Source organism: Cryptomeria japonica, chromosome 5 (assembly GCF_030272615.1).
Source record: "Cryptomeria japonica chromosome 5, Sugi_1.0, whole genome shotgun sequence".
NCBI classification, from domain to species: domain Eukaryota; kingdom Viridiplantae; phylum Streptophyta; class Pinopsida; order Cupressales; family Cupressaceae; genus Cryptomeria; species Cryptomeria japonica.
In genome coordinates this window covers 332,538,149-332,559,946 of record NC_081409.1, presented here as the reverse complement: position 1 = coordinate 332,559,946, position 21,798 = coordinate 332,538,149, and the positions used below count along the sequence as shown (strand labels likewise).

At 34.8% G+C, this 21,798-nt stretch overlaps 1 pseudogene; it reads right to left on the bottom strand.

Annotated features, from left to right (window-relative positions):
- Positions 1-2,500: 2,500 nt before the first annotated feature.
- LOC131062025 (ABC transporter C family member 10-like) lies at positions 2,501-11,387 on the bottom strand (annotated as a pseudogene).
- Between the last annotated feature and the right edge of the window lie 10,411 nt (positions 11,388-21,798).

Sequence of the window (21,798 nt, the reverse complement as noted above, 5' to 3'; positions counted from 1 at the left end):
GGTTCAGCATAGGTTGCAATCCTTTTGGGGATTTGAGACTAGAAATCTTTCATGTACTTACCTTGGGATTTCTTTCTTTGTTAAATAAGATAAGATTGGTTTTTGGGATAAGATTATTTCGGTCATTTCTAAAAGAATTCTCTCATGGAATCATAGATGGTTAACTTTGGCGGGTAAAATTGTTCTTATCAGGTCTGTTTTGAATGTTGTTCCCATATATCTCATGTCCGTTTTGAAATCTCCAAAAGCAACTATGGTTAGTTTACAAGATACTCTTAGAGATTTTCTTTGGAACACTAATAAAGATGGCAAGAAGAAACTCTCTTTAGTTGCATGGGATAAGGTATGTTTGCCTAAGGAACATGGGGGAACAAGAATTCGGAGTCTGGAAAATCAAAATTTAGCCTTAGGTGCTAAGTTGGTTTGGAAATTATATGACAAGCCTAGCTCCTTATGGGCACAGATTATGTTTGCCAAATATTTAAATAATGAACCGAGAGAGTACATTTTTAAAGTCTCAAATTTGCCTTCGGGTTCTGCTATTTGGAATTTCCTTTGTAAATGTAGATCAATTATTTTGCCTCATCTCTCATGGATTGTTCATAATGGTAGAAAGGTCAGATTTTGGGATGAAGTATGGAATGGACACACCTTTGGTGAATATTAGGGATTGGTCTCCTCCGATCACTGTTCTTTCCTCCCTTTGAGGTGTTTTTGTAGCAGATTATTTTGAAATTGTGACTAGTGGACCCCTTAAGCTAGCTAGATGGAAGTCGATTGATTTCTTAGATGTTGATCAAATCATGAAATTAGATTTTGAGAAGATTTTGGAGGACAGAATTGTATTTCTTTCTGATTCTGAAGATGAACTTATTTGGACAAAGAATATTTCTAGTAAGTACATTGTTAAAGATGGTTACAACTCTCTTATGGTTGCTAAAAATTTATCATCTTGGCCTTATAAGTTGTTTTGGCATTCGGCTTGTCTTCCTAACGCTGGAGCCTTTGCTTGGTTGGCAGTTCAGGACAAAGTCCTTACAGGTATGAGACTAGACAGCCTTGGTATTACTGTTGTTTTCCCTTGTGTCCTTTGTAACAAAAATTTGGAATCTTTTTCACACCTGTTCCTATATTGTGATTATGCTTATGAATGTTGGCAGTGGTTGTTTGAGAAGTTAAATATATCCTTTGTTATTGGTAAGGATCTCATTTCCCATTTTAGATCTTGGCCCTTTATGTTTGCCTCATCTTTTTATGCATGCCTTTGGATCATATCTCCATCTATTGTGATTTGGAATGTTTGGCTAGAGAGAAACAACATGATATTTAAACAATGTCTCTTGTGTCTGAGGTTCTATTAAAAATTGAGCCTTCAATCTCTAAGGTTGCTTTGTCGTTTATTTATAAGAATTTGGAAAATCTTACTTCTTTTTCACACTGGGATAGTAGAGTTACTAGAGTTTGGAAGATGTTGTCAGTTTTACCCTCTCATGGTTCAATTTTAAAAAAGAATGATGCAATAGGTAAGAGATGCTCTGCTAGATGGAAACCTCCTCCGCAGGGGCACTTTAAACTGAATTCTGATGGGGCATCTCGTGGTAACCCTGGGTCGGCTGGGGTAGGCATGGTAATTTATGATCACAATGCAAATTTTATTCGAGCTAAGTGTCATGCTATTGGTTTTAAATCTAACAATTATGCAGAATTTCATGCTTTGTCTTTTGGATTGGATATGACAATCTCTTTGGGAATTAAGAACTTAATAATTGAAGGTGATTGTATGGTGATTATTCAATGTGTTATGAAAAAGAAATCGAATTGTTGGAATTTGCAGTATATACTTGATCCCATTTTACAAAAATTAGAATTGTTTGAATCTTTCTTGGTATCCCATTGTTACAGAGAAGTTAATAAGATTGCGGATTATTTTGCAAATTTAGCTATTGATAGCAATGCTAATCAGTGAGAGGTGAGTTTTGAGGAAATTCCTTCTAAGGTATGGGAAGGTTTGCAGCAATAGTTATATGATTTTCTTGAGTAATGTTGATGTAAAATTTTATGATGATAATTATTCCCGCTTTCCCCTTTCATTTCAAGTATTCATGTTCGTTGTCTGGAGGAGAGTTCGAGCTCATGGTATTTGATACAATAGTGTTTTTCCAAAAGTTTTTTGATACTTTCTTTTTTGGCAGGAAGGTTTTTGGCTCATGGAATTTGACACAGGGCTTTGGAAAATTTTGTCTTCTTCCATTGATAACAATTGTGGAGTCTACAGTGGAAAATTATCCGATGGGTTTTTTTGGCAAATTGTCATATGGGCTCTATGCAAAACTGATATTATATGTGTTGTGACCGCATTTTGTATGTGGTTTTGGGCAGGGTGCATAAATTGATCCGTTAGATACTATAGGTTTATTTTATGAACTGTGACCAGAGGTTTTCTTCCCGGGATTCTTTCCTCCGGTATGCTCTTTGAAAGTTGTGTAAAAAATAAAAAAAATTAATAAAAAAGTTTAGTGGAATAATCCACTTTTATTGAAAAATAAAATAAAATTAGTTTAAGTCATAAGTATGTTGAGATGGATTAATTATGAGAAAAACAAGACTAGACCTAGTAGGGGACATTACAGAACAGTAGCCTTCCTGGATTTTAGAAAAAATATCTCTATGGTTGCTCTTAGACAGATGGAATGTGCCAAACAAATTCATCAATTATCCAACCATCAACAAATGGTAGATAACGACAAAATTACTTTGTATGTAAAACTACTGTACCAAGGAAAGATTGCATTCAAAGAGATATCATTGACCATCTGCTGCATGTTGAAAAGCTTCTGATGTGTGCGCCCAATACTCTGCCACAAGCTTTCCAAATAATGACCCTTCCCTCTCCATCAGCTTCAATGGCTTATCAAACTCCACCATCTCACCTGTATGAGAAGAAATTATTATCATTCAAATTATATAGAAGGGAGCATGCCTACTTTCACCGGTCTGCTTAAGCATGCAAAGTTTAATTCAAGGCAATCCATGCATGCAATAGAGACATGAATATAAAATGTCACGATTTACCATCACTTATTGCAACAACCATGTCACTGTCCATCACAGTAGGTATTCTGTGTGCAACGGTGATTACAGTGCACTCTGCGAAATTTTCCCTAATTGTTGTCTGGAGTATCGAATCTGTGGCATTGTCAATTGATGCTGTTGCTTCATCCAACACTAGTATCCGAGTCTGTCTCAGCAATGCACGGCCCAAGCAAAACAATTGTCTCTGTCCAACACTCCAATTTCCTCCATCATCCTCCACTGCATTTTAAGGATGATGGAAATTGTCAAAACATACTACTTATATACCTTAGCAGCATCTTCATCCCAGAATGTTAATGATGCTGAAGCTCAAACAAAAGACATTTGCCACTCATTTAAAGTTGACGATGCACAACCAACCCACATATGCGGCACCCCTTGTCAGTTAACTTTTGAGAGACTGAGAAAGATTTGTTGTCCTAAGAAGCAGTTGCTGAAGCTGCCAAGTTTTGATGGGGAGATGTAAATGTGACGGGAAGAATAGCTTAAAATAGATTGCTATTTTTTAAAGGACATAGGGTTAGCAGTTAACAGCATATGAAGCTGGATGTTTTGATTTCCCATTGTATTACAGGTGAACGAATTTTTTTTAAAGTTTCTTTTTACTGCTCTTACTCTCTTCCTGCCTGATGATATATTTCTTTCTTGCAGAACAGAGTTATCTGCATTAATTGGTATCAGAGCATCCAAAGATAATGGGAGAACAGATCCAGTCAAGAGGATGTGCTGAGGGGGGCATAGAAAGAGATGATATGTTGAGTTGCTTCCTTGAATGTAAAGGTAAACATATATTTTGTTCATTTGTTGATGACCGTGACTTTTAAGTTGAATACTTAAAATTTTGAGGAGTGAACACTTGGTTCAAGGAAAACCATTTTTATGCTTAGAAAAGCATAGGTATGCACAAAGATGCATTTTAAGATGATTGGAAAAACTGAGCAAAGGGAAAAGAATTACCTTTGAAGAATTAGACTATCATAAATGAAGAAAGAAATATGGAGAAACAAAAGAGGAAGAAGCAAAAAAAGATTGTTATTCAGACCATAAAAAAAATTATAAGTGATAATTTTGAAAGAAAAGATTTCTCACCATCATAGAGAAGAGAAGGATAGCATGGGTCACATCGTAGATAGCTAGGATGAAGAGAACTTGTGGACAAAGAATTTGGAATTGTAATCATGTTGCCAAAGGATTGTCTCCTTTACAAAAACCACAAACAATAATGAAAAAGAATAAATCATCAAAGGAAGACTCTGTTATGGAAGATGTTATGAATGTCAATCTCAAAGAATTTACAGCCAAAGAGAATAAATAAAAAAGATGAGAATGTACTCTTAGAGAAAAGTCGCGTCCATTGTTAAGGGAAGTGGATTCTGGGAAAATATTATTTTGGCTTGAACAAACATTTTTTTTCCTAGAAAATGTTGAGGAGCTTATTGAAGCAGATAGACTTCTGATAATGGGTAAATAATTGTATATGTTGTCTATCAAAATGAATAATTCAGAGGAGAAGAATGAGCTTAATTTCTTAACTATAATTTTGAATTCTCTTCTTTTTCATCACAGGTTTTAAGGAGTTGTCAAAGGAGAGGAAAAGAGAGGGCTCGCACAACGGACGAATAAAATCATGTGATAAATACAAATATTTGTCAAAAACAAGGATCCAAATGGAAAATTTTTGTGGAGGTGGATTACAGGGGATAACCGCAGCTTTGAGAAAGGAGGCTCAAAAGTTTTATTTTTCAAAATAAAGGGGATAATTTTGCAGGAGATCAAAAAATAATTGAATGCCATGTTCATTTAAAGGTGGTTGACAAAAATCAGGAAGTGGTTATTTATTTTTATTGAGGGAATGTAGAGGAGTGGGTGAGTTAGATTGTAATTTTTGTTAAGAAGGTACGGGCATTAGACTTGCATGCAGAAAATATAGCATGGGTAGTGCGTAGCTATAATTATGTGCCCAATAAATAATTAAATGGTGTAATTAAATGATGCAATAATGGGTACTTTTGGTGGCAGTTATTGTTTTAGTAAGAAAATAAGGGAGGTAGGGTAGGGTAGTTCCAGATGAGGATTGTTTGTAGTTACTTTTTGGCAACATTAAAGAATAACTGAGAATGAATGAGAGAGACTATTACGAGTTGTGTAAAATAGACGATTAAAAATGAAGGTGTGAAAATCTTACTCTCTTATGTCTCATAATTCATGGATTAGAGATTACCATTTTTTAGTCAGAAAGTGTTGTTATATATGCAGATTAGAGTATTTATGACAAATTTATAGTAGAAAAAGCAGTGTATCTGCTTCAGTTTTATATTAGATAATTCAATGGTATATTGGAAAGGTAAGTTCAGGACAAGATTTACCTGGGGCATCGAGGCAACTTTCCTTTTCTCTTATAACATATCCAAGCTGACACTTATCCAAGACCTTTATCAAAGAGAACAAACATTACATTATTTCCCATTTTCTGCTTTGTATGACAAAATGAAAGCAGAAAACATGTCTATCAGTATTCAAACACCTCCCAAATTGCCGAATCTGAGTGCTCAGATAATGGATCAAGGTTGAAACGAACAGTTCCATGAAAAAGAGTTGGTTCCTGAGGAATGATTCCAAGGTGTGACCGCAAATCATGAAGTCCAATGGAGGTAGTATCCAAACCATCAATGAGGATTCTACCCCCTGCAGGTTCAACCAAACGAAAAATAGCACTGATAAGAGTGGTCTTTCCACTTCCTGTTCGACCAACAATCCCAATTTTTTGCCCTCCTTCAAAAGTACAAGTAATTCCGCGAAGGACAAGAGGACTGTTTGATCTATACCTAATCTGCATTGCCATGGAATAAAGTTTATCAAAAAAGTCATTACAACCTCAAATTATCCTCTGGGCAAAAAAATTAGTTTGGAAGGTATAGATTTTAGTCGTCTAGTTAGGAAGCACAACTAAAGGTACCTTAAGTCTTGTAATTCCACTTTACCATGGGAGGGCCAATTCTCTGGTGGTCTACTAGATTCTATTATTGCTGGTGCTTCACTAGAAATGCACATGTACTGCTTGATGCGTTCTACAGATACAATATAGTTTGCCAGTGTGCATTGTTTTTGGATACTAAAAGACAATGATAGGTTCATAGAGAGGCCATAAGATAGAGCCATCCCAACAAAGCCTGTACCAGTTTAAATCGCTAGTTAAGATCCTTTTTATGCAAAGAGTACACTATCAACAGACAATCTAGAACAAGCATCTTTAGTTCCAGATACCATACCAGGGTTGAAGGTGCCTGCTGGGAGTAGAACCATAGCAAGAGCAGATGAGCAAAGAACTATAGAACCAAATACCTCTAAACGTTGAATCAACCATTCATTTGTTGCAAAACTGTGGAAAAATGGACTTGAATTTTTGTCAAGCAGATCCAAGTTCTTCTTCATAAACTGATCCTGCACCTTGAAAGCCCTGATTGTCATTGCTCCTGATATGGACTCGCCAAAATGATTTGCAATGGGTGATTTTGTTGTACCATTGAGTCTCATCAATTCTTTAGCAGAAGCAAAGTAGTATTTCTGTTCCAATTGGCAAAAACAGAATTTAGTTCTCTAGCAAATATTGTTACAGAAAAATGTCTTTATCTTATGGCCAATACTTGATATACTTACACACAAAAAGGTGAAGCTTCTCAAGCAGCTAAACTAAAAGAATAATGTTTCACCTGAAGTTGAAATGTCAAATAAATCATTGGCAGGGCAGCAAACAAAACTTGCCACGTCACAACAGCTACAACACCAAGGTTACTGTAAAAATTCATAGTGGAACACATGGCGAAGATGAAGCTGAAAGGAAGGTCGACATCAAGAATGCTCAAATCTGTAGAAACCTGAGAAATTTGATGATGAAAAAAACAGAACAAATTAGCATATGAACATGCACCCAATGATCTTTGGATGAAGCAACATCAAGAAAAGGAATAATTACATAGTGATAGGGCTCAAGATGTACCCTGCTCAGAATTCTTCCTAATGGTGTGGCATCAAAAAATGCCATTGGTGATTGGAATAAGGAAGTCATGAGCTCAGAAAAGAAAGACTTTGATGCTTCAAGCCCCAAAATGACTATAAAGATTGATCGAATGAAAAGAAAAATTGTAGAAGCAAATGCAATACTTGAGTAGACTATAATTAGCATCAATGTGCTGACTTGGGGACTCTGCACCTTAGCAGCCATCCAAGTATTGCTCAAAATCTGCCCTGTCAAAAACACAAGATGAGAAAGACCAGCAATGCAACAATACAAGAATCCTTTGTTCTGTTTCAAATAGTGAACATATGGTTTCAGACCAGTATCTCCAATTTCCTTTTCTTCCTTTTTGACAAGCTGGTCCACTTTGGGTGCTCCACATGATTTCTCTTGTAATTTTTGGGACTTGACCTTTTGAATTTCTTCTTCTTGACTCACAGGTTTGCCTTTTGAGAGTGGCATTGTAACCGCCGATTTGTTAGAAGTAGAACCCATCGTGTCTTTATGTGCATTCACAAGCTCTTGGAATGCCTCACTTGAGGCTAATAACTCTTGATAACTCCCACTTTGTCGAATCTCCCCGTCCAACATTACCTGCAATAAAGTGTGGCCTTATTGTTATAACTGAAAGTGAAGTTGCAGAAATTTCTACCATTAAACTCTTATAGATTTTTGGAATAATATTTTGTCAGTACTAGAAAGAATCTTGCTGTAACTTCCTTAAGCATTATGTGTAAGGTCAGGCAACTTTTGCATGGCCAGGCAAGCTCACACTAACCAGTATGGTATCAAATGCTGGTAGGAAATCAACTTGATGTGTTACAAGGATCACTGTCTTTTTTGAAAGTGCTTCCATTATGTAGTCCTACACATTAGAATCTACAATTGTTACGAATCCAAAGGAAACAAAAAAATCACAACCTGGAAATGTGCTGGAGATAAAATTGTTCCCAACTACATAATATTTCAGAAGATGTACACAAAAAGAAGACCAACTGAATAGAGAAAAGTGGCATTATTTATGAACCTTAAACAGGCTAGTGGCGGTATGAGCATCAACAGCACTGAAAGGATCATCCAAAAGATAAATATCAGCATCCTGGTATAGTGCACGGGCAAGTTGTATACGTTGTTTCTGACCACCACTCAGATTGACACCTCTCTCCCCGATTTCAGTTAGATCGCCAAAGGGGAGATTCTCCAGGTCCTTCTCTAGTGAGGCCTTTTGGATCACATCTTTATATTTCTGCGCGTACATGGTACTCCCAAATAAAATGTTGTCCTGCACTGTTCCGCTCTGAATCCATGCACTCTGAGAAACATATGCAAGACTGCCACAGACTTGCAACTGCAGAAGGATCGGATCAGAGAAATCAGAAATGAGAAAAAGAGAAGTGTGTCAATAAGTAGGTTGCTACTAAGGGAATAGTAAATACAATGGATACTTACATTGCCCCTTAGCTTTGGCACCTCCCCAAGAATCGCAGCTAAAAGAGTTGATTTTCCAGATCCAACCTCCCCACAAACAGCCACTTTTTTAAAATGTTCAACCTCCATATTGATATTTCTCAATGTGGGTTTTGATGAATTGGTATCCCAGCTTAACGTTGCTGATTTGACAAAAATAGAGTGTTTAGACCATTGTTGAATTCCACAATCTGCCTGATCCTACAACTCATCGCTTTCCAGAAAGTTGATGATACGTCCCAAGGAGACCTTCGCTTGAATGATAACAGCAATGACATCGGGAATTACTCGAATTGGTTCTTGAACCAGGCGCAAAGTGGCTATGAATGTGAAAACATTTCTTGGAGTTAGAGGTATTCTAAGAAGATAGCATGTTGAAAATGTTGCAGTTGAAACTAGAACAGGAGATGACCAAAACAATATTACATTGTAGGCTCTCCAAAACTGAGCCGCTGATAGCCATGTGTACTCTACCTTGCGCAACTTCTCAATACCTAATTTGAAATATTCTTCCCATGCATGCAATTTCAGTACCTTCATGTGAACAAGAGCTTCTGTGACAGCCCTTAATCGCTCATCTTGGGCTGACATTAGTTCAGTCAGGAATTTACGCTGCAATTTTGCCAATGGAGAATTAAAAATCATGGTTAGGATGAGAACTGCCAAGGCAGCAACTGTGGCCCATCCAATTACGTGGAAGAGGATACTTAAAGCAAATACAAGCTGAAGAACTGTTGTCCATGTCATGTGAAGCCAGAAGGGAAATTCACCTATACGATAAGCATCTACAGACATATAGTTCATGATCTCTCCTGCTCCATGGACCTGTTTAGCGTCATTGGATAACTTCAATTGTTTCTCATAGATTGCTGTAATTAATGAGGAACGCATCTGGAGACCAATCCTTCTAGTGCCAAAATACCATTGCCTTTGAGTTAGGGACTCCAGGAACTTAGCTAGAAAGAGTGCTCCTACTAAAGCATATCCTTGATATTTGAATGATTGTTTGCCTTCTGAAAATCCAATAAATGCATTTAAAACAAGTGGGCCACAAGACATTGTGGCTATTTTGATAAAAGCATAGATTCCAGTCCTGGCCAGATTTTTCCGATGACAGTGAGCCAGAGCCCAGAAAACAGACGGATTGACAGATGGGTTTTTTTGTTTTTGCCTAACTAGCTCTTCAGTAAATCTCAAAAAACTATTCTCCGCTTGATCTTCCTCACAAACTTGAGGCAAATCATTTTCTTCAAGAGGTCGTTTTCTACCTTTGGACAAAAGAGAATTCAACCACCAAAATGTCATCCTGCCAAAGATCCCTGCTTTGGCAAAAGGGGTCACTTCTGGATTTGACCTCTTCAGCAATGAATTTCCCTGGGTCTGTTCAGAATGCAAAAACCCATTTTGGTTTTCCCCATGTAGAATGGGTTCGGACAGAAGACTACCCCTTGAATTTGTCAAATCCTCTTTTGCAGCACAGATGAGCAGCAAACAACTTGCTACCCATGAAATGAAAGCAAGAAAAAGTTGAGTTGAATATTCTCTGGAACTGATAAAACTGAACCCAACAGAAACAAAATCCAACGTTTCTAACAAAAAAGTGATGATCCACCAAATACGAAGAAATTTTGTTACAGTGTGCGTCCACCGAAGGGTTACTGACAAAGCAAGCATAAGCCATACTATACCTTGTACTAAAAGGACAAGCAAATTGTGTAGGGCAGTTATATAAGTACCATCCCATATTTTCTTGTACAAGATGCGAACCCCCAATCCCAAATTTACGATACCCAAAATGACATTAATTGTTACTATGGATATTTGGAATTGTGTTCGAGGCCTCGCAGTTCTGAGAATACTTGTTTGCCTAGACCATTTGAGAAGCAAAATAGTTCCAAATGCTAGCAAGAAAACCAAATGTGTGATCGAGATTAAAACACTTTTGCTACATGAAGGCAATCGGAAAGTGTGTAGAAATTGAGTGTTGAAAGATAGCGATAAGCGGCAGGTCTCTCCACACTCTGCAGAATAAGGTAGCAAATTCGACTCTCCACAAAAATTGGGCCAGAGATCTGTTGCAAACAAATGAGCTCAATTCAAAGCAATGCCAGGCGGGAATTAACACTGTTGAAGAAGTTCACGATAAATTTCAAAAGACAATGATCAAAACTTAAACATCACTCTTTATACGCCATGAGGCCTGGAAGTCGTGCAATATGTAAATATAGCTTAATTTTCTTATAATTTAATGAAAATCTTTTGCTCACAATTTTACAAATGAGAAGAAATTTATCAAATTCTGCAAATGCAAGAATGACGAGCTTACCAGTGAAATTCATCACCATTCTTTCACAAAATAGGTCACCTGCTTCTTTCCTTTTCAAATGTTATTAAAGGCAGAGACGTCTCCAAACATGTCATCAGGCATTGAAAAGTGTACTATTTTCCTCCATGTCTGAAGATGTCATCATATCACTGTATCTGCATTATGAAAGGATTCAAATCAGTTTACTGTATTTTCCAATTGAGTATGCAAGAATACAAATCAACCAAACATAACCTAATATCTCTGTAATCAAACCAACCTAAACTTCTACGTATCCTAAACTTCTGATATTAGGGGAGGCGGAGATAAGAGTTTGCAAGTACAGATTAAACAATGTGGAGAAGCCCAAGCAAATACAAACCCAAATGGGTTCTCAGTCATTCGAATCTTTATTCTCTTCAAACATCTCTGGAAACTACAAGATAAAAAGGACACAATAACAAATATAAAGAACAGAGCTTTTATTCGTTTGGGAATCAAAAATTTGAGGTTAAGGTGACATGCATTACTGGTAAATTGTATGGTAGGCTAATACGAAATTAGTGTAAAAACCTTCGTTTGCTCGCACTATCAGACAATATTTATTATGAGACGGAATATTGCTTTTCATGGGTCAAAAGATCTAGTTGACAATTTTTCCGGGTGGAGGAGTCCCGATTGAAGTAAAACTGTGGGGTTAAGTGGATGATTATCAGGCACGGACTGAAACATTTTCGTCAGCCATGACGTGCTAAATCTTGTTTTGGAAGCATGATGGTCAGAATTCTCGGTACCTTGTAAGCACAGGAGATTTCGAGTGATACCTATTTATTTAGTGGATATGTTAAATGAATGATTCTGATTTCAACCATACAAGACAAAAAGAGTCTTTTCAGTCCACCGAGTTTTCATATTGACATTGGGGGAAAAGGAAATAGGCCTATATACGATTTTAGATCTCACAATTTTTATTATAGTTATTTCAATATTTTAAAATATGTACTGATTTTAGTCGTACTTTTGAGCATCAATAATTCTGCTCATATGATCACGTGAGAATGAGATAGGTTATTAAAGTATTTATTAGTAGAATTTTTAAATGTAGAAAATTTGTAAAGATAATAATGTGAAGTTAAAAAGTGGTCATTTTAAAGTGTGTATGATACTTATTTAAAGATGTGTCAATAAATGTGCACTACAACCACTTCAAAAAAGGTCGATATTTTGCACAAATGTTCCCAAAGTTGTGTGCTATAGGTACCAGTAAAGTTGCACTTTGCACAACTCCTTCAATTAAAGTCCAAAATTTCTCACAATTGGGAGTAAAGTGGGCGACTATTGGTACATCTGCAACTTAGTAATGGACTTCTAGTTATCATTTTTTTTGTTTCTTTGAAGTTAGTAATTGGGGGTTTGGGTGAGCAGGGAGTTAATGGTAATTGGAACATGAGTGGTAATCTTAAAATTAATATTTCTAATATCTTGAGGAAGAGATTACCAACTCATGTTCCAACAACCATTCACTCCTTGCACACCCAACCTCCCATGTACTAAGTTTAAAGTAACAAAAACTAAACAAAAAAAACTAAAAGCCCATTAATAAATTTCACATGTACTAATAGCCGCTCATATTTTTATCATTTTTGGACTATAATTGGCTTATTTATGCACCATTGGTATCCATAGTGCACGACTACTAGGGTAATTGTGCATAGGTATTAGCAATTCTAAATGCATGGTTATTAGGGGATTTTTAAGCAGGTATTGGGCAACACTTTGAAATGTGTACTTTTTAACTGTGTGCGCATAATGGATCTCACAACATGTATCGTTACTACCTAGAAGTCAGGACAATAGCTATAAGTAGTTAAGTTGCATTCAAAGACAACCAAAAAAAATCTCAAAATCCAATGTACCATTTAGAATTTGTCAATGCACAAAGTTAGCTATAATGACTTATTGGTACGCTTCCCCTATGTTACAAATTCATATTTCTAACATTTATCTAATAATCTTGAAATTGATATTTCTAACATCTTAGATAGATGTATTTAAGATATTTATGTTTATTTACTTTATATTTATTATGTCAGGACTTCTTTCACAAACAAAGTGTAATGGCATGAGTGTGATAACATTTTTTTTAAATCTTTAATATAAAATTTGACAACTATTTGTACATCAAAATATTAATAGCTAATAATTAACACAATATGAATGTATAATAAATATCTCAAATACATCTATCTTAAAATGGTATTATTGATATAATTGTATATTTAAGATAATTAATTTATTACAATTATAGACACCTAAATAGTTCCCTAATATGCACCCTTATTTTAATTGACTAAATACATCACCTAATCAAGTTCCCCTCACCTAATGCCCCCCACCTAAATTAATTAGTCTACTTTCCATCTCATCTCATCTCAAACAAAAGTATTATTATTTACACTAATATTTCACCCTACACATGGCCAAAATGATTAAACATAACTATTAATTATAATTAGATTCTCACCTTGATAAGGGTACAATGCAATGGTCAACACAATTACAAAAATGAAGGGATGGGATTATTTTTTAGTGGGTCATTTTAGAAGTAATTTGTTGGTCCACAAGTTTTAAAGCTTGTTAACAAGGTAGAATAGGTTTTTTCTTCATAGTTTATTAGTGAGTCCTCCAAAGAGATGAACAGTCCTTGGTTTAATTGAATACCTTTTTCCCATTATTGCATTATCTTCTCTCACTACAAACTAGGAAGTTTCTCCTCAAGTGAGTGCTAGAAAGTCTAAGTCATAAGGAGTTGTCAAGGTTCAAAATTCTATTAGGTTGTTATCCTTCTATGGCTTGTGCTTGTACTAGGCTAATGTGCTTGTAGGATGTGTGCATTAATTGGGTTGGTGTGCTTACATGTTATGGGTCTTTATTAGGTCATCAAGCTTGCCAGTTTGTGTCATGTCCCTTATAATTTGAAGGAAAGATATTTTACTATTTTTTAAAATATTATAATATATTAAATATTATTTTTTTATAACAATAATAATTAATTGTGTAGACACATAAATTTGTCTATTAATTAAATGAATATTAAATATAAATTTAATGACTAAATATTCCTCTATTAATTAAATTGACATTTAATTAATTCACCTTAGCCTATTATGTTATTCTAGTTAAATAAATTTAATCAATTTATTTAATTACTAACTATACTCCAAGTTATTAAATAAATATAATTTATTTAATTCACCTCCCTTCTTCCTATTTAAATAAATTTAACATTTATTTAAAAATCAAATCCCCTTTTCAAATAAATCAATATTTATTTTAAAGTAACTCATCCACTTACATTTGTAGCTCCTAAAAATGCAAGTTGCACATTTAAATAGATTTTTATTAACATAAAATTCTATTTGCCCACACCCACCTCTTCCTAGATCCTTCTAGATTTCTCTAAACCCCTTATAGACTCTTCTAAACCCTTCTAATTTATCCTAATCCCTCTTATAAACATTTGCACAAATCCTAATCCAAGATTAACCCTCAACCCATCATCTCACCCATTTAAGACTCTTACATAGTCATAAATGCTTCCCTTCTCCAACACTCCAACCCACGTGGGTCTTGACCCTTTGGCCAAGGCTTAACCGTGGGTAAACTTTGCACAAGAGTTTACCCATTCGATAATAACCTTACTTGGATAATAGCCAACCCACATGTCTTCTCAAGCATTAAATGTTCTTCCCCTGTCCTCTCAAGCCATCTCATAGTGACACATGTCATCATGGGATTGGATTGAAAGCCATCACATTAATCATGAACCATTCAATCTTAACCCTTCACAAGCCCTTTCAATCCTGACCATCCAACCCTCTATTTTTCCTATAAATAGAGCCTCATTCCTTAAGCAAAGGAAGAAGCATTTGAGCATTGTTACTATACTTGCATAGACACTAACACTTAATCTTTTTCATAGTAATCTTGTTGTAGGCATTTGCATAGCAATAGGAAGTTTAGTTCATTCAACCATTTGAATCTCCATTGGCATCCATGGTTTAGTGCTAAAGCTGAGAGCTACATACACTCATTTGGATCTTGGGGAGGAGAGAGACAAATGAGAAGCAACAAAGACATCATGGGAACATCTTAGGGAGACTCCTCTTCCTTCTCTTCTTTTATATTTCTTTCTTTGCATGCTTTTTAATCTTTCTTGATATGTATGTGAAGGATTTTGTTTCATTTGTTTTAGTTTTGGTTGGAAACTAACATACTAACATTTGAATCTTGTTTGAGGCTTGTGTCCCCTTTCATGTGCATCATTTTGGTGCCCACCGTGGGGCTCTTGTCCCATTTTTCATTCTAACAAATTAAGATTTTTTTAAAAAAAATTAGACACTTGCAGGTTTTTCAGGCACGTGTAGCGCTTTAGCGCTTTTGATGCCCAATATAGTGCCTTCATTCTAGATTTTGCGCCTGGTTTTTATCTGCAGATTAGCGTTTTCGTTTTACTTTTGCCTATTTATTGCTTATTATAGTGCTTCTGTTGTAATCTAACGCTACTGTTATCTGTTGTAGTGCATTTGTTTTAAAGTGGCGCTTTTGATCTAATATAGTGCTTTTTGTTTCTCTATTAGTGCTTCTGTTTTCATTAGAGTAGCACTATTGTATCCTGTAGAGAGCTCAAAAGTGTAACAAAAATGAAATTTTAGGCTTGTAAAGACCACCACATGAACTAACTTTTTGAGAGGTTTTTGCAGGTCTAACAGTTTGTTGCAAGTTCTAAGGAGATAGAGTAGATTTTGATTTAAATTTTTCTTTTTTACAAAGGGATTTTAAAAAAAGAACTCACTTTCATTTCTTGAAAGGACCTAAAAATAACCTCATAATTTTCTTTGGTGTTTAAAAGGAACTTCACTTTTCCATTTTTGTTACAAAAGGGTTAAAAAGAACTACAAACAACCCTTTTGTTTTTGCAAAGTTAAAAAGGATCTCATTTTTTATTTTGTTGCAAGGTAAAATGAACTTCATTTTCTATTGGTGCAAATAAAAAAGAACTCGTTTTCTATTTTGCAAAAGGTTAAAAAGAACTACAAAAGAACCTTTTATTTCTTGCAAAAGCTAAAAAGAATCTCACTCTAGTTTTGGTGCAAATTAAAAAGAACTCCATCTACTTTGGTGCAAGTTAAAAAGAATCTCACTTTTTTTACTTTTAATACTCAATTTTCTTTTGTTGACCAAATTGGATACACGATTTCATTTTGTTGACCAGGTTTGTTTCCAAAGTTTTTCCAAGAAATACACATTTTGTCAACATTGCAATAAAAGGAACCACTTGTATATTGTTCTTGGAGTGATAGGTATATGCTCTCCCTTTAATTGGGTGATCAAAAGCCAAACTCACTTTTTTTTACTTGCTTTATTTATTTATTTATTTTTTTTTGCAATTAAGATACAACCTTCACCAGGCTTGCCCTCCCAAGAAGCCCATAAGGTCGATGAGAGGGGAACGACCTAAGTGGAGAATGACTTTTAGCCAAGTTTACCAACCCACTATAATCAAATGTGGAGGTTTATGAAAATCCCTTCCAACGGTAGTGTGCATTGATAGCCTTCCCCTAGTCAGTTAGCCAAACATTTGTAATATCATAGTGCAAGGGTGGGGAAGAATCTATCCCCAAGACACTCACCATATATCTCCCAAGAATATGATCCAATTGAGGAGCAATTATCTTTGGTTCAAATTTTGGACAAAGGCAAAAAAATGGGCGCACCTTAGGGTGTGACAAGGTTGTTTGAGCTGACAGAGTATCAAGTGTGGGCTATTGATATTAGGAATGACCCTTTTGACCATAGTAGAGTCTATCTGATTTGTCATTTGTTTGTTCAAAACCTATGAAAATAAAAGAGGATTTGAAAATATCCTAGAGAAGATTTGAAAAGATCCTAAACATACATCAACCGTTATCAAGAGAAAAGAAGTGTTTCTATGTGCTTGTGTGCTTGCTGTGTCTTCTTGTCAAAGAAATCATCTACCATTTGAAACAAGTTACTTCCTAAAAAAAAAAATCTTGAAAAAGCCATCAATGCTTCGTGTTTGGAAATCTCTCAAATACGCCAAGAAGTTAGTTTATCGAAAAACCAAAAAGAAGCAAAGTGCAAAAAACATCCAAAAGAGAAGAAGTTTCTTGTACAAAAATCCAAAATTGTTGCTAAAACATTGTACCTTCATCCATAGATATCACGATTTTAGCCACAGTTTTACCAACGACTTTGAATTAGAACCACTTGCATCCCAAGATTTCTTTCAAAGAAGATCTTTGTCATATCTTCACAATCATGGTCAATACATTCATCCATCATACATTCCACAACCTGCAATCACATATTAGAGATTCAAAATTCACCATCTTTCATAAATCATTTCCAAATCACATCTCCAAATCCAACATCTTTCATTTTCCATAAATCAAATTTCAAATCATTTTCTAAAATAATCCACATTTCATCTTCACACATTTCCAAAGCATCATTTCATATTTCCAATTCACATCTCTAAATTTAACACGTCTTCCATATTTCATTTTCCAAAAATTCCCCATAAATCATTTTGAAAACATACTTCATTTTCAACTTACATTTCTAAATTCACACATTCTCCAACTTTCCTCTTCATCCAAACATTTTCACATCACTCATCACATTCCTCTAGAGTAAATTCATCCCCAAACACTCATCATTTTCTTAAATCATTTCCAAAACATATTTCATATTTCCACATCATTTCTTCAAATTCACCATCTTTCAATCATCATTTCTAAATCACATCTCCAAATCCAACATCTTCCATTTTCCATAAATCAAATTCCAAATCATTTTCTAAAATCTTCCACATTTCATCTTTCACACATTTCCAAAACATCATTTCATATTTCCAATTCACATCTCTAAATTTCACACATCTATCATATTTCAATTTCCAAACATTCCCCATTAATCATTTCGAAAACATACTTCATTTTCAACTCACATTTCTAAATTCACACATTCTCCAACTTTCCTCTTCATCCAAACATTTTCACATCACTCATCACATTCCTCCAAAGTAAATTCATCCCCAAACACTCATCATTTTCTTAAATCATTTCCAAAACATATTTCATGTTTCCACATCATTTCTTCAAATTCACCCATCTTTCATAAACCATTTCCAAATCACATCTCCAAATCCAACATCTTCCATCTTTCTTAAATCAAAATTCAACTCATCCTTCATATCTCATAAACATTCAAATCACTTCAAACTCACATCTTTCATACGTCCTTTGAAACATCCACACTTCATCTTCTCAAGTTATCTTCAAACTCACACATCTTTCATAAGTCCTTTACATATTTCATCTTCACTCACCAAATTCAAATAATTTCAAACAATTTATTTTCACTTCCAACCTCACATCTACTTTATTGTCTTCTCATATCTCATATCATTTCATACATCTTCCCCAATTCATCTTCATCATTCCAACATCAATCATCAAAATTCATAGTCACCTCACTCATTCCATAACATCAAAATTCCATTAACTCTCAAAACAAGGTTTTGTCCTTAGTTCTTTTTGATGCTCTGCAAAAAGGATTAGAATAGTGATGAAAACACAATACACAAGAAGTAAGTTCAAACGTTAGTGTTAGCAACAAAAGACTATTCTAAGTAAGCATGCCAAGAGAGATATTAAACATGAAATGGAAAGCTTGAAAATATAAAAAAGATAAACTACACTCCTCCAAATGCTAACCAAGATGCTCATAGCTGCTCCTCCCTTGTTCCTCTCCTCTCCAAGTTCCACATGAGTGTAGCTCTCAACTTTGCACTACTATATAAGTCTTATGGAGATTTAAGATTGAAGATGATTATGAAAATATACAAATGTAAGCTAGCTAAGAATGAGAGAAAATGAGTTAATTAAGCTATTTCCAATTTTAACCAAAAGACAATGTAGATTATGATTTTTACTCTAAAATGCTCTCTCAAATTCACTATAACTTAGATGCATACAAGATTTCTGGATCTAGATTATGAAGGAATGGGCTCTATTTATAGGAAAAATAGAGAAAAGGATGGTTGAGATTGAGTAATCTCAACAAGGGTCAAGATTGAAAGGTTTATGATCCATGTGAGGGTTTTAAATCCAATCCCAAGATGACAAATGTCATCATGAGATGGCTTGAGAGGAGAGGGAAGAAGCATTAAATGCTTGACATGACTTGAAGGTTAACTTGGGAGGTAAGGTTAGTGTTGAGTTGAATGAATAAAGCCATTATCCAATAAATAATGTCTTTATCTAATGGATAAACCCTTGTGTAAGAGTTAGTGAGGATAACCATGGTCAAAGCAATAAATGCTTGAAGAGACCCATGAGTCAAATGGGGGTTGAGTTAGAGGGAAAGTCTCTAACCATGTGGGTGAGTTGAGTTAACCATAATGGTTATGTAAGAGCCATAAATGGTTATGTAAGAGACATAAATAGTCATGTAAGAGCTGTAGTCACATAAATCTGTCCATTTTAATTAAATGAATATTTCGTATTTATTTGATTAAAAATCCACTAACCATCAATTAATTAAATTAATATTTAATTAATTCATCCCCAAACATTCTTCTATTAATTAAATAAATTATTCAATTTATTTTAATTAATTCATTAAACCAAATACAAATCAATTAAATAAATAAAATCAATTTATTTAATTAAATCCCCCTTTTCCTCTTTTAAATAAATTAAATAAAACATTTATTTAAATCATTATCCCCACCCCACTTGCTTTTTCCTACAAATGCAACTTGCACACATTTATTGAAATAAATGAATTTTTATTTTAATAAAATCCTATTTTCCCTCACCCACCAAATCCACTTGCAAAATCTAATCCCCTTCTAGATTCTTCTAAACCCTTCCTAATTAGCCTAATCCATCCCCTAATTATTGTCACATTCCTAAGCAAAGGGAAGTCACTTCTCAAAATCCTCAAAGTCTTGGATAACCATTAAAGGTTTTCAACCTTCAACCACTTAAATCCTCAAAGTCTTTGATAACCTTTAAAGGCTTCCAACTTTCAACCACTTAATCCCCAAAGTCTCCAATAACCATTAATGGTTAACCCAAACCCTCCTACATGGTTAAAACATTTGTTTTGACTCAACCTCTACCCAACCCAAGGGTCTCATCAAGCCTTTAATGCTTTGACCATGATTATCTCTTAATCATTTGCACAAAGGTTTATCCTTGGATTAACTCTTAATCCAATGGGTAATCTTAATTTAGACTTGACCCTTAGCCTTTAGATAACCATGAAGTCTTCTCAGGCATTCAATGCCTCCAACCTCTTTTCTCAACCCAATCCTGTGTTGACACTTGTCACTATTTTATTGGTGCCAATTGTGCACATGGATCCCCAACTTTCAAGCTTGGCCCTTGATTAAACCTTTCAATCCTGGCCATCCATTGCTCCATTTTTCCTATAAATAGAGCCCATTCCTTCATAATCTAGATCCTGAAAACTTGTATGCATCTAAGCTATAGACATTTTAGAGAGCATTCTTAGCATAATCAATCTAACATCTTATCATTTTGGTTAAAATATATCATGTTAGCATCACTAGCATAGTATAGCTTTTTATTTCACATTCAAAGCTCAATACTACAATCTCAATCCTCCATAAGCATCCATAGTGCAAAAAGTTGCTGAGAGCTACACTATTTTGGAACTTGGAGAGGAGAGGAACAAGGGAGAAGAAGCCAAGAGCATGTTAGGAGGCATTTGGAGATGCCTCATCGTATTTATCTTCCTAGTTAGACATTCTATCATGCTTTTTGTATCTCTTTTGATATGCTTGTGTAGGAAAGTGTTTGGTTTATGATTTCTAACACTAACAACTTGGCTTTTTTTCTTATTTGTGTTGTGTTATCATTGACTAACCTGATCCTTTTTGCAGAGCATCAAGAGCCATTAGTGGTTTGGAAGACTTTAGGGGTTAACTTGTTGAACACATAAAGCATTAAATGTTTTTCAAAGACTTTGAGGCTTTGAGAAGTGACTCCAAGTTGCTTAGGAATGTGACAATATTTAGGAAATGGGATTAGGCTAATTAGGAATGGTTTTAAGAATTTAGAAAGTGGTTAGAAGAGTCTAGAAGGGGATTTAGGATTGCAAGTGGCTTTGGTGGGTGAGGGAAAATAGGATTTTATTTAAAATAAAATTAATTTATTTCAATTGTGGTTGCAACTTGCATTTGTAGGAGAATGCAAGTGGGGGGGCAGGGGTAGTTTAGGGATTTAAATAAATATTTTATGATTTATTTAAAAGAGGAAAGGGCGAGTAAATTAAATAAATATATTTTATTCATTTAATTGATTTTGAGTGTGGCTTAATGAAATAATTTAAATAAATTGAATAATTTATTTAATTAATAGAAGGGGTTGAGGATGAATTAATTAAATATTAATTTAATGAACTGATTATTGAGGGTTAAATATTCATTTAATTAAGTGGATAGATTTATGTGACTACATTTGCCCCTCTTTGAGACAGTGTGGTTTATCACATCGTTTCAAAGAAAGAAAGATAGGCATGAAGAAATATGCCCCATAAATGTTAATTTAGTGGGTGGTATGCCCCCTCGAGAGATGGGCCGAATTTTTTTGAAAAATCGGGCGATCTCTCGAAAAAGGACGAGAAGTGGAGGGGAGGTAGAATAGAAGAAATTAAAAATAATGGTGAAATAATGAGAGAAAATAGAGTGAACACGGAGAAACAACAAGCCAGTGAGTACCCTTAGGTCAAGCAAGAGATACGGTGCAAATGCGGTTTTGTGGTTTTGATTGATACTGCACAATTGATCAAAATTGGTTGG